Source organism: Aptenodytes forsteri, unplaced genomic scaffold, assembly GCF_000699145.1.
Source record: "Aptenodytes forsteri isolate BGI_AS27 unplaced genomic scaffold, ASM69914v1 Scaffold56, whole genome shotgun sequence".
NCBI classification, from domain to species: Eukaryota; Metazoa; Chordata; class Aves; order Sphenisciformes; family Spheniscidae; genus Aptenodytes; species Aptenodytes forsteri.
Window position 1 is genome coordinate 2,994,836 of NW_008796213.1, and position 10,307 is coordinate 3,005,142.

Sequence of the window (10,307 nt, forward strand, 5' to 3'; positions counted from 1 at the left end):
TGAGCTTTTCCTCTTTTTACTACATTGTCTTTATTCTCAGCCAAATACCAGTACACTCTTTGCATCAGCATAGACTGGATCAATATTTACTTGTTCTCAAACACCACCCTGTTTCCTAGTAATGAAAGAATGGAAGGTATCGCAAGCTAAGTGCAGCAGGTTCATGACAAATTTGCTAGAATGCCTGAAACTCGAATTTCTATTTGTGTTTGAAGTCCATGTGTATTTACATGGGAGTTTAAGGCATATTGGCTCTGCTTAGTTCAAGGTAAATTGCATCAGTTTCCCACTATCTGGGGCACTAAACCAGTCCATTGATGTAAAGCAACAAACACCCTTCACCTGTGCAGACTACAAGGCAGCAAGAAGAGATTCTCCCAGAAAAAGTGTAAGAGTTCAGTTCTCTTAATCTCTCTGCCAAATCTGTAGTTGAAAATAACTATGAACTGTGTTACTATGTTCAGTGATAAACGGATTGTGCGGAAGTATGGGGTATGAATTAAGTAAATCACAAGACCCAGCAGGAGTAGCTAGAAAAGACATTTGTCTTATTACCAGATATAATTGTATTATTTGGGAGTGCCATCTTTGATGGCATTTGATCTTTGATGCTTGATCTTCTTTGCACAGGTAATGCAATTCAAATGTACTATCCTTGATCTAAATAGATCATGCATTTGTAATACCTACCTTGGAGATAGTGAAAGAAAGAATTAATACACTTCTGTGTAAGATGTAAGTAAGGAATTGTCCTGTATTTTTCCACATCCCTTACATTTTTTCGTCCCTAACCTGTTTCCAGTCTGTGAGACATCCCTTGTGTCAGGTCTTAGAAGCATAAGCAAGATTGTTGATGGAAATGAAGCAGCGATGGTACCACTCTTCACTTTCCTTTCTGTCTCAGCAGAGAGTTCCCAGACCCCCATGGAGCCTCTTATTCCTGTATGTAGGAGTATGAGAAGTGGGAAGATAGCCAGTTATTTTTTGACCTACTTGTGCTGTCATTCTCCGCTGACCACCTAGCTGACGATAGTGGTCAGCCTGGATCATGTTAACCGATATTATGAGGCAGGGTGTTGGATACTATTGGACGCTGTGTTGATAAATATGTCCTTGCCATCTATTCCTACAGGGCCCATCCTTATCATATAGTTACACCAATGCCGTTTTCAACTTTCTGTTGCACCTGACAGTCAGAATGGCTACTGTTTTCAAAAACAGCAGACCCGCACAGTAACCTCCACGGAAAAAAAAAAATCAAAAATTGTTGCCTGCTCTTCCAAACATTTGAGAAGTTGATATGAAAGTACAGATAATGTACTGACATAGTATTTATCTTATGTAGACTCCATACTAAGTTACTTCCTGAGATTTATTTTCTATTTTTCTGAAGATTAATAATTTAGACCTTTTTCTGGAATAATTCTTTTCTCAGGACAATGCCACCCATCCCCAATTAGTTACTGAGATTTTTACTGGCTGGGTTACTAAAAGGCTCTTCATTTAGATGCAAAACCATAATCTATTAAGATTTGAAATGCTTCTAATATATGGTGAGATAAAGGGGAAAGCACACTATCCCTTGGATTACATGGTCCAAGATATGCAAACCTCGGACAATTAAGAAGAGAATAAATGATACTGTCAGTGACATGGTGGGTTGAGTGTCATTTGTTTAGGATGACCAGCATCATTATGACTGGATACAAAATTATTATAGATCTCTGTAAAGAGAGATGACTGACATTTTTAAACACTCATTTGCAAAGTAGTAAATGTAAAGAAGCAGATAATTAAATTTAAAGGGCATTTTCCAACCATAACATTAAAAAGATTAAGAGGTTAAATATTAACCTGACTGTAAATACCTCCATTATGTCTTTCTACAAACAAGAGTGTCTGCATTTTAGCCATTCAGTGTCGTTCAGTGCATCAGCCATTCAATGTGATTGCATTGTATATCACAGACTAAACCAAAAAGATCCCAAATTAACTCATTACAAATGTAAAAAAGAATTTAGTCCTACTTTACATATAGGTTTATGTCATCCGTTCCCCCCCCCGAAAAAAAAAAAGATACGCTTCAGACACTTTATGAAAACCATTCAGGACTTCATTTATATGGAGGACGTTGATGTTATGGATAACATGTTTAAAGCCTTGAAACGGACCTCATTTGCACTCAGAAACAAGAGAAAACGTCATTTTAGTGATGTTGCCTATAGCCTGGAAGGGCACCACCAACCCTCAGAGAATTTTCTTACTTACTTTATGACTGGATATGCAGCAGGGAGCAGTATATGCTTTTGCATTTGCTATTACTGAAAGTCCTGATATGAAAAAGTCTGAGAGTCACTATCTTGGACATCATTCCAGCTCAACCCAAGGAGCCTGCTTAGAGATGGAAAGTCGCTTGCCTGCACTTTGACAATCCCACTCTAAGGTGACAGCAACTGGATTGGGATCACACAGCTGTTTTCTTCCTCACTGCCAATTCCTTTTTGTGGTCTTTGTAAAGTAAGAAGGAAAAAATAACCCACTGAGAAACAGTTATACCGAAGTATCTTAAGCCTGTTACATCATGAGCAGAAAAAAAAAGGGACAAGCAGGCAATCTTTCTCTTTTTTTTTTTTTTCCTCCAAACGTTTCCTTTCAGATGTCTCTTTGAAGTCATAGGCTTATAGTGTGAGTGACTGAGAGCAAGGAGCTGTGAAATGCGCCTTTGAGCCGTAGACTTCTCAAAGAGTATCACAGGTTATATAAGATTGGGGTACACGACATCTGCAAATCAGTGCGGTGTTATTCAGGCTTTGTTCAGCCTCAAGCTCTGGGAGCTGCAGAGAACCAAAAGCTCCAGCAATGGAAAATCATTTCTCCCATCCTGATTCTACCTTCCCACTCGGGGAGTCTCACTGCTACTGTGTGCAGTGACTGTGTTGGTGTAATTTGCTTATGAAGAAATCATTGAACATACACATACATTCTATATCTAATATTATTGTTTATCATATGTGCATAAATTAGGTATAGTTACCATTTTCTGTTCCACTCAGCCCTGTTATTGCTCTGCTAGTGCTGGATACTTTCACATAGTTAAAAATATACTGCCACTTCTCTGCTGTTGTAAGGTCGTCCCTTCAAACTACCCTCACAATACACCACTCCATACTTACTACAAACAATTCCTGCTCGGATGGATCTGATTCACTTCATAATCAAACACACAGGACTGCAGAACACCTCAGTTGTGACTGGTTACATCTCCTGATTCTCCACTCACAGGTCTTCTGCATTTCTCATCCAAAACAACTTTCATTACTTCTCTTACATAAAGGATATTATATAAAGGATACTCTGCCCCACTGATAATTCTCAAACAGGGAGCAAAACTGGCTCTCATGATTTTGGAACAGTCAGTACTGACGTATCAGCTTCTTACAAACTGCAGAGAAAAGCTGATGGAGGTTAGGACTGTTTCTGTAAGTTGTCTGGTAGAGCTGCCGATCAGCCTCACCCAATATTCATCTTGAGTGGGAGGGCAGCACCGTAGTGTGTCATTACAGCATCACTTCCCGCTACGCCCTCTAGGAGGTTTATATCAGACTGCAGGAATCTTTTTTGCCTTTCTGCATTTCAAAGTGCTCAGAGAAATGGGAGCTAAGCACTGCCGGCAAAGGAAGTAACTGTTAGACCAGAAGATGAGAAAAACAACACAGTGCAACCTAAGGAAAAAGATAGGCAGAAGACTGGTCTGAACAGCAGAGAGGTGGAGAAGAAGATGGGACAGACCAGAGAGGCTGAAGGGTAACCAGGTGCTGCACTAGACAGCAAGGAAAAATGAAAAGGGAATGAACGAGAAGAGTGATGTGGGTCTGTCCCAGACCCACAGGTTACAGATCAGATCCTGCTTCTCCCTAAAGCAGAACCACTGCAAAGATCTGAGGGAGGAGCGTTGCCTTTAAGGAGAGGAGATGCGGAGGCAGCGCTTAGTAATACAACCAGGAGTGGGGAAAAAAAGATACCAAGACAACTCAGATTCCTGGGACATGACTTCATGGAGAGCCGTGGCTGTTCCATGGTGCTGACCTGTGCCTCTGCCAGTTCAGCTAAGACAGCAGGGACATGGTGTGCTGGGCACCAGGCTCCAAGGGTCCCCGGAGTTGAGTCACAGTTTCCCTTCGTTCCTTACTTTATGTAATTTTTTTCCGTTGTATTTTTGCACAACTCACATTCCCCAGGGATCACAGGCAGGAATACAGAAACCCTATGAGAAATGCCAGCTTTACCTGGAGATAAACATTTGAATCCTGCTTGATTATCTGAATCTCATACCTTTTGGAGGCAGACCCATCATGGAATTGATTGCTAATGGTCCCAGACCCAAAGCTGCAGAACTGAGCAAGAAAAGAATGATAGGGCAAAAGGGAAATAAGTTCATGTCCACAATATAAATAATAGCATAGGAAACAACAAAAGCAATCTAGAGGGGAAAAAATCATCTCTATAGGAAAACTGAATACACTGGAATTAGTAATTAGGGAAAGAAGGGTAACTGTTTAAAAAAAAATTCTGTTCTCTTCTCCAAAGAGGTTGTGGAGGCCAAGTCTCAGTGAATGGCAGCAGGATTTAGGAAATTAAATGTTTGAATGTCTATTGGAGGTCAGATTTCAGATCTTCAAGTCACTTCAGTGCTTCAACAATACTGCTCAATGCGCAAGATGTAAAGGAATGCTAGCCGATCTCTCCTGGCATGGGATAATACAGACAGATACTGAGACTAGGCTCAGTGAGGAATTTCTACTGAAAACAGGCAATAAGGGATGGCAATTAAAGATAAGGCTTTTTTGAGCTGCATGAAAATGTTTGTAAATAATTTTCCTATTGTTTTAAATGTTCCACTGTTTCAAAGAAGCAGTTCAAAACAAAATGAAAATTGGCCTGGTTCAATAGATAGAATTGAAGGGATTTTATTTAGGAGCTTTGCTCATGTGTTTGTTTAATTTTTTTCTTTTCTGCTGGGGAGAAGGGAGGTGAAGAGTAAAAAAGGGCACCAGCATTCAAATAAATTTTAAAAAATATTAATTTTGTAGTTACTCAGTTCTAACAGAAAAGACAAATTATTTCATTGTAAAACAGGAAGTGTCAGGAGAACTGCAAACCATATAAATTGTCTTTTCATCCCTGGGTTGTAGAAATTCATTCATATTTTTCAAAGAGCCCAGGTGAATGCTCTCGCAGAACTCTCTGTTTCTCTTGCAGTCACTCTTTCTTGCTTTCTCCTCATTAACTTCCTTTCTTTTTCATTCACACCTCAGTCTTGTCCCCATTTCCTTCCTATTGCTTTCAACCCATTTATTTTCTTTTTTCTCTTGCCCCACACCTCCTGATATGTCTTTCTTTAGGCAGGTACTGGTGCCCATCAAATAGGTTTGTGCTGCGTGGAGACACGTTGCAATGCAGCAGTTGCTGCTGAGTGATTCTGCTGCTGTTGCAGGGCACAGTGGGAGGGATTTAATCTCAGACATGACACCCCAGGGACTCAGCAGTTTGGTGGAGGAGATTGTTTCCTGAGTACATTACTAGATAGTATTCCTATCTAGATAGTATTTCACTTCCCGTAAATTTACTTTACCATCGAGTCCCAATTTAAAGAGTTGTTAAGTAAAGATGGAATTAGATTGAGAGAACTGGACCATATAGGTGACACTGCAGAAGATGAGGTTAAAGTAAAAACAAAATCTATTAGTAGTCTTTTCCTCCTCGGACATGTTTGCTGTGGCAAGGTGGTCTGAGATGAGGAAGTAGAAACTTGCAGACAATAACAGCTAAGCCTGCCAAAGCAAAGGAGTGAGTAACCTACAACATAATTACAGAACTTCAGGATATTAATGAAAGCAGTCTGAGATCCTCAGTACCAGAAATGGGAAAGCAACTGACTCCATGCAAGTCAAGTCATTCTAGCAACAGTCTAGGTGAAGTTGACCTGGTGCTTCTGCCGTGAAAGAGGCTCCCATGCAGTAAACTGTAATGGCACAGTCTCTAGAAGTCTGAATTTCACAATCAACCTATTTGTCTCAAAATTCTTTCTTTTTTTTCTTTTTCTTTTCTTTTTTTTTAACTCATCTTTGAATTAGAATGAAATGTGCAAGGGACGTCAGGTATATTTATCACCATCACCCTGTGGAAGCTCTGTATCTCATAGACTTCATTGCTAAAATGACAAGATCAGTTTGCAAAATCCCGTGTGGGATAACAGTATTTTCTCTATACACCTGTGTCCAAGCAGTTCCTGTGACAGGGGCATAACGTTTTGTGTTTAGTAATCATAGTGAACTGCCTCCCATGAGGGAGAAGCTGAGCTGAAGCATTGCACCTGGGGACAGTATTCTGTATAGCCTTTTCATGCCTCACAGTGCAGATCTGCATACAATAATTGCCTGCTCTTCTCTGTCCTGTGTTAGTTAATGCCCCTCAGGCTTTTAATAGTTTTGATTTCAAATAATCCCATTTAGCACTTTTGAAACCTTGCATTTCAAATGTTCCCATTATTTTCTTTTTGCAAACATGCAAGAGAGGTCAAAGCTTGTGAACAACCTTTGCAATGTCTCTTTAAAAATCAAAATGAGCAGAGAGCTTGAGAATATTTGCTTATGCATTTTAGTCTTCCTGGCCCAGTGATGCTGAATGTACTTTTAACAGAAGGTACATGGTCAGAGGCAAGTCCGCCAGTTTCCTGTTATTAAGTTAACCTTGTTAAACATTACATTATTGTTTAACATAGGATAGGGGCTTCTCTTAATGCCATGGTGAATTATTCATATGCAAAGCTAAGGTATTTTACCTTGTTAAGTGTAACTGCAGCGTGTTGAGACCAATATCTGGAGCCATGCATCAGAGCCAGAATTAGACACAGATTTCTCAAACCTGTGGTGGAGTAAAAATGCAATTAGTCTGCAGCTACAGTCTATGTAATTAAAGTAGGTAGCAGTCATTTAGAGAAACATAACACAGTCAGAGACTTAGAGAGCCTGTAATAATGTAGTAACTGTGAACATAAATGCTGCAGAAAAACTGCTAAATAAATATTTCCTTCCTTTTGCAAGGAATAGGTAATCTTTGAGGTTCTCTGTCCACAAAAGGGGAGATGATCATGCAGGCTCACAGTAAACATTCATAGCTGTGATCAACAGGTTTATAATTAGCCGTAGCAAACACTTCATTTGAGATTTTCAAACATTTTACAAATATTTTATTAAGTTTTGTTAGCACCATTCCATCTTTCACAAAGAGACTTCTCTCAGACTGCAGAATGGGCTTGGAAATATGGATTCTGATTTGGGAATTTAGATACCACTCCTTTCTGGTAAGGTAAAGAGCTAATTGGGTTCTTTCACTATTTCACTATCACAGCTTTAAATGCGGTCTGCAGAAATACAAGCATAAAAAAAGATTTAGCTGCCCTCTCAGAAACAAGTTTGAACTTGAGTTCAATATATGCTTAAATTCTTGCAAAGAATTTGAGCCAACTCCTTTTATATCTGAGTTAGCTTTCTTCTCTGTGCTTCTAATCTACACCTTAGGTAAGCTGCTAAGTAAGATGGAAGATGTGTAAAAATCCCCAAGATTAATGGACGCAGAAGCAGAACGGACTAGATTTTCAAGCTCTTGAGAACTTCATGTAAGAGTGACCATGATGGACTTACACGAATTCTAAAAGCATTTGCTGAGTAAAGAAACTGGGTACTTTCCAAAACAGGTTCAAGGATCATCTAGAGGTGTCACAAGTGAGTCTGCTAGATCATAAGGAAATCACTGATAAAAGCAACGTACTAACACCATTTCCAACCAAAGGAAAAGGAAAGATTTTCTTTAACTTCAGTAAGAGTCCCTTTGGGGCCTCAGTATGTTAATATTCCTGTCAGAGACACTACTGGAGGCTGCAAAATCTCTGAGGAACAGTGAAAGTCTCCATGGGTTTATTCAGGATCCCAAAAGGACCTCCGTGACTTGGAGGAATTTGCAGAGATTCACTGAAATATCACAGCATCTTTGCTGGACTCACTGGCAGGTTGACGGGGTTAATCTGCAGTTCTTTGAGAGATCCCCCTGTACTGTATTTATAGTTCTCCGTTATTTCATCACCAATATTCCTTCAGGCTTTGGCAGAAAAAAATAATTTAAATCAGGAAAAAACAGAAAGACTGTGGTTTTGGTTTTTTGATTGTTTGATTTTTTTTATTATTATTATTTTTAGATCTACCTGTACGTGTTTTAAATAAGAGACGCATTTCTGTTATGCATTAGCTCCAGATATTCAGAACAAATTGTGAGCTGTCAGCCTTCTGAACCCTCTCCTCTTTCCCTAGCTTTGCCACTTGTCACCCAGGGACTTTGAGTAGCTCTTATATGGTTTTTCTGTTTAATAGCACAAGCATGATAGCTGATACAAGGATAATGAAGTACTGTGCCTCCAATTCGTGCTGGGTTGTAGAGGGAGTACTTACCTATCACAGCACTGTTCCTTCAGAGAATATATCCTGGAATCTAATGATCTTCAATTCAATCTTAACATAAGCTTAAATAACTCTTCTGCTGATGGAACCTTTCTCAGGGCTGAGGATAGGTATAATTTTAGGCTGAGTTCTGGTATGAGTATTTTATCTAAAGTGCTTGAAGAAGATAGTTATAGTCAGATAAAACTTGTCTTCTTGGGGTTGACTGGTGTGAGGAGCTTCAGTCAACTTCCAGCAACAGTGGTGCAGCGCAAGGAGGAAAAACTGAAATCTGTCACTTTGATCTCCCTTTTCTAGCTAGCATATAACCTCTGCAAGCGGAAATCAGCACAGGTCAGCATGAAATGTGTGTGTGGCATGAGCTAGTCCCTTTTGACGACACCAGCCACTCTTCTGACCCATTTACAACCTACTCTGAAACAACACTTTGAGTCGGATCATGCCTAAAGTGACGACTAAATAATACTGGTTGCAGTGGATAAACTCAGACCTGAGCATGTGTGTCTGTGCAGTGGCTACCCCAGTCTAATTATACCTCAGTATGCAGACTGTTTGCTACAAGAATATCTAACTGTAATGGTTTCAGAATTTCATCAATTATATACCTGTTCCTTAATTATAATAAAATGTAAATTGTAATAAAATATGAGACTCCTCCACCTGAGAGATACTTAAGCTGCACCTAAATTTTCAGCACATATTGAAGCCATCCTACTGCTGCTGGAAATGACTGCTTTATGTGGTAGCTACCTTCTTGTGCCTCTAGATGGAGATCCTATCCATTGAACTCAACCCTCTAGAGAGAACTGTGGCATGCTTCAGTAAGAGCTCCATTTTGCCTTTCATACTCCATAGACCAAATATTACTTTGTTCTCTGATTTCTGGGGTATAAAATTATTTTGATCTTAGTAACTAGATTTCCAGACCCCACACACACACTTCACAGCTTACCTGAAAAAGAAAAAAAAAATGCTGTTCTTTTCTAGCTTTCCACAACCAAAGTGTCCTGAACTATTTACTTTGCCTGAAATGTAGTGGTGAAATACTCTGCCTTTTCAATTGCCATTCTGCAAATTCCCTCCAGCGTGTAAGCACCTCTCACAAGCTGAGGTGCACAGCATTGCAGGTAGGACTCAGAAGGAATGATATGGGCCATTGTGTTCACTCACTTTTACCATACAGGCAGCCATTTCATATGGTTCCACCAGAGTGCAGAGAAAAGCCTTGCCATAACTTCACCAAGAGACTTGGCTATTTGCTCACTGGTTTGGGACCAAGGGCTCTTTATATACAATCCTAGCAAGTATAAGGAGGCACACGAGTGAAGTTATCTCCTGTAGTTCAGGAGGTAAAAATCCCTTTTTGTGGATGAAAACCAGTTAGATAAAACCATGCCTATCAAGCATATTTTTCAGGTTTGCCCTATGCATTAGGATGCAAAATTTAACTTGGAATGATGTCAGCTGTCCAAAGACCGAATGCAAATTCTCTCTTGATTACACAGGTCCTGAAAAACAAAGACATATCTGCAGCCAAAACTATGCTTACAGAAAGATAATAGATTAAGTGCCCTAGTACCAGTGGGTGACTATCAGCATAACAATAGTAATTGTAACAACAACAATACCAGTATAGTAGAAATACAGAATTATCCAGACCTTTGAGGAAAAACTGCTTCTTTTTTGTTATTTCCTGAAACTGTATTTTTTTGTCTATACTGCCTATACTTTTCCTTGTGTGATTTTGTATCAGAAACAGTGTGGCCAGCAGGAGTAGGGAAGTGATTGTCCCCC

The 10,307-nt window shown here is 39.6% G+C and overlaps 1 protein-coding gene across 1 annotated transcript in view; it reads left to right on the plus strand.

Moving 5' to 3' along the window:
• The first annotated feature begins 306 nt into the window (after positions 1-306).
• The window catches only part of CHRM2 (cholinergic receptor muscarinic 2), an 18,255-nt gene continuing 8,254 nt past the window's right edge, over positions 307-10,307 (plus strand). Inside the window, exon 1 of the mRNA XM_009288345.2 lies at positions 307-388. The gene's annotated coding sequence lies outside the window, so the exon portion shown is untranslated. The remainder of the gene's footprint in view (positions 389-10,307) is intronic.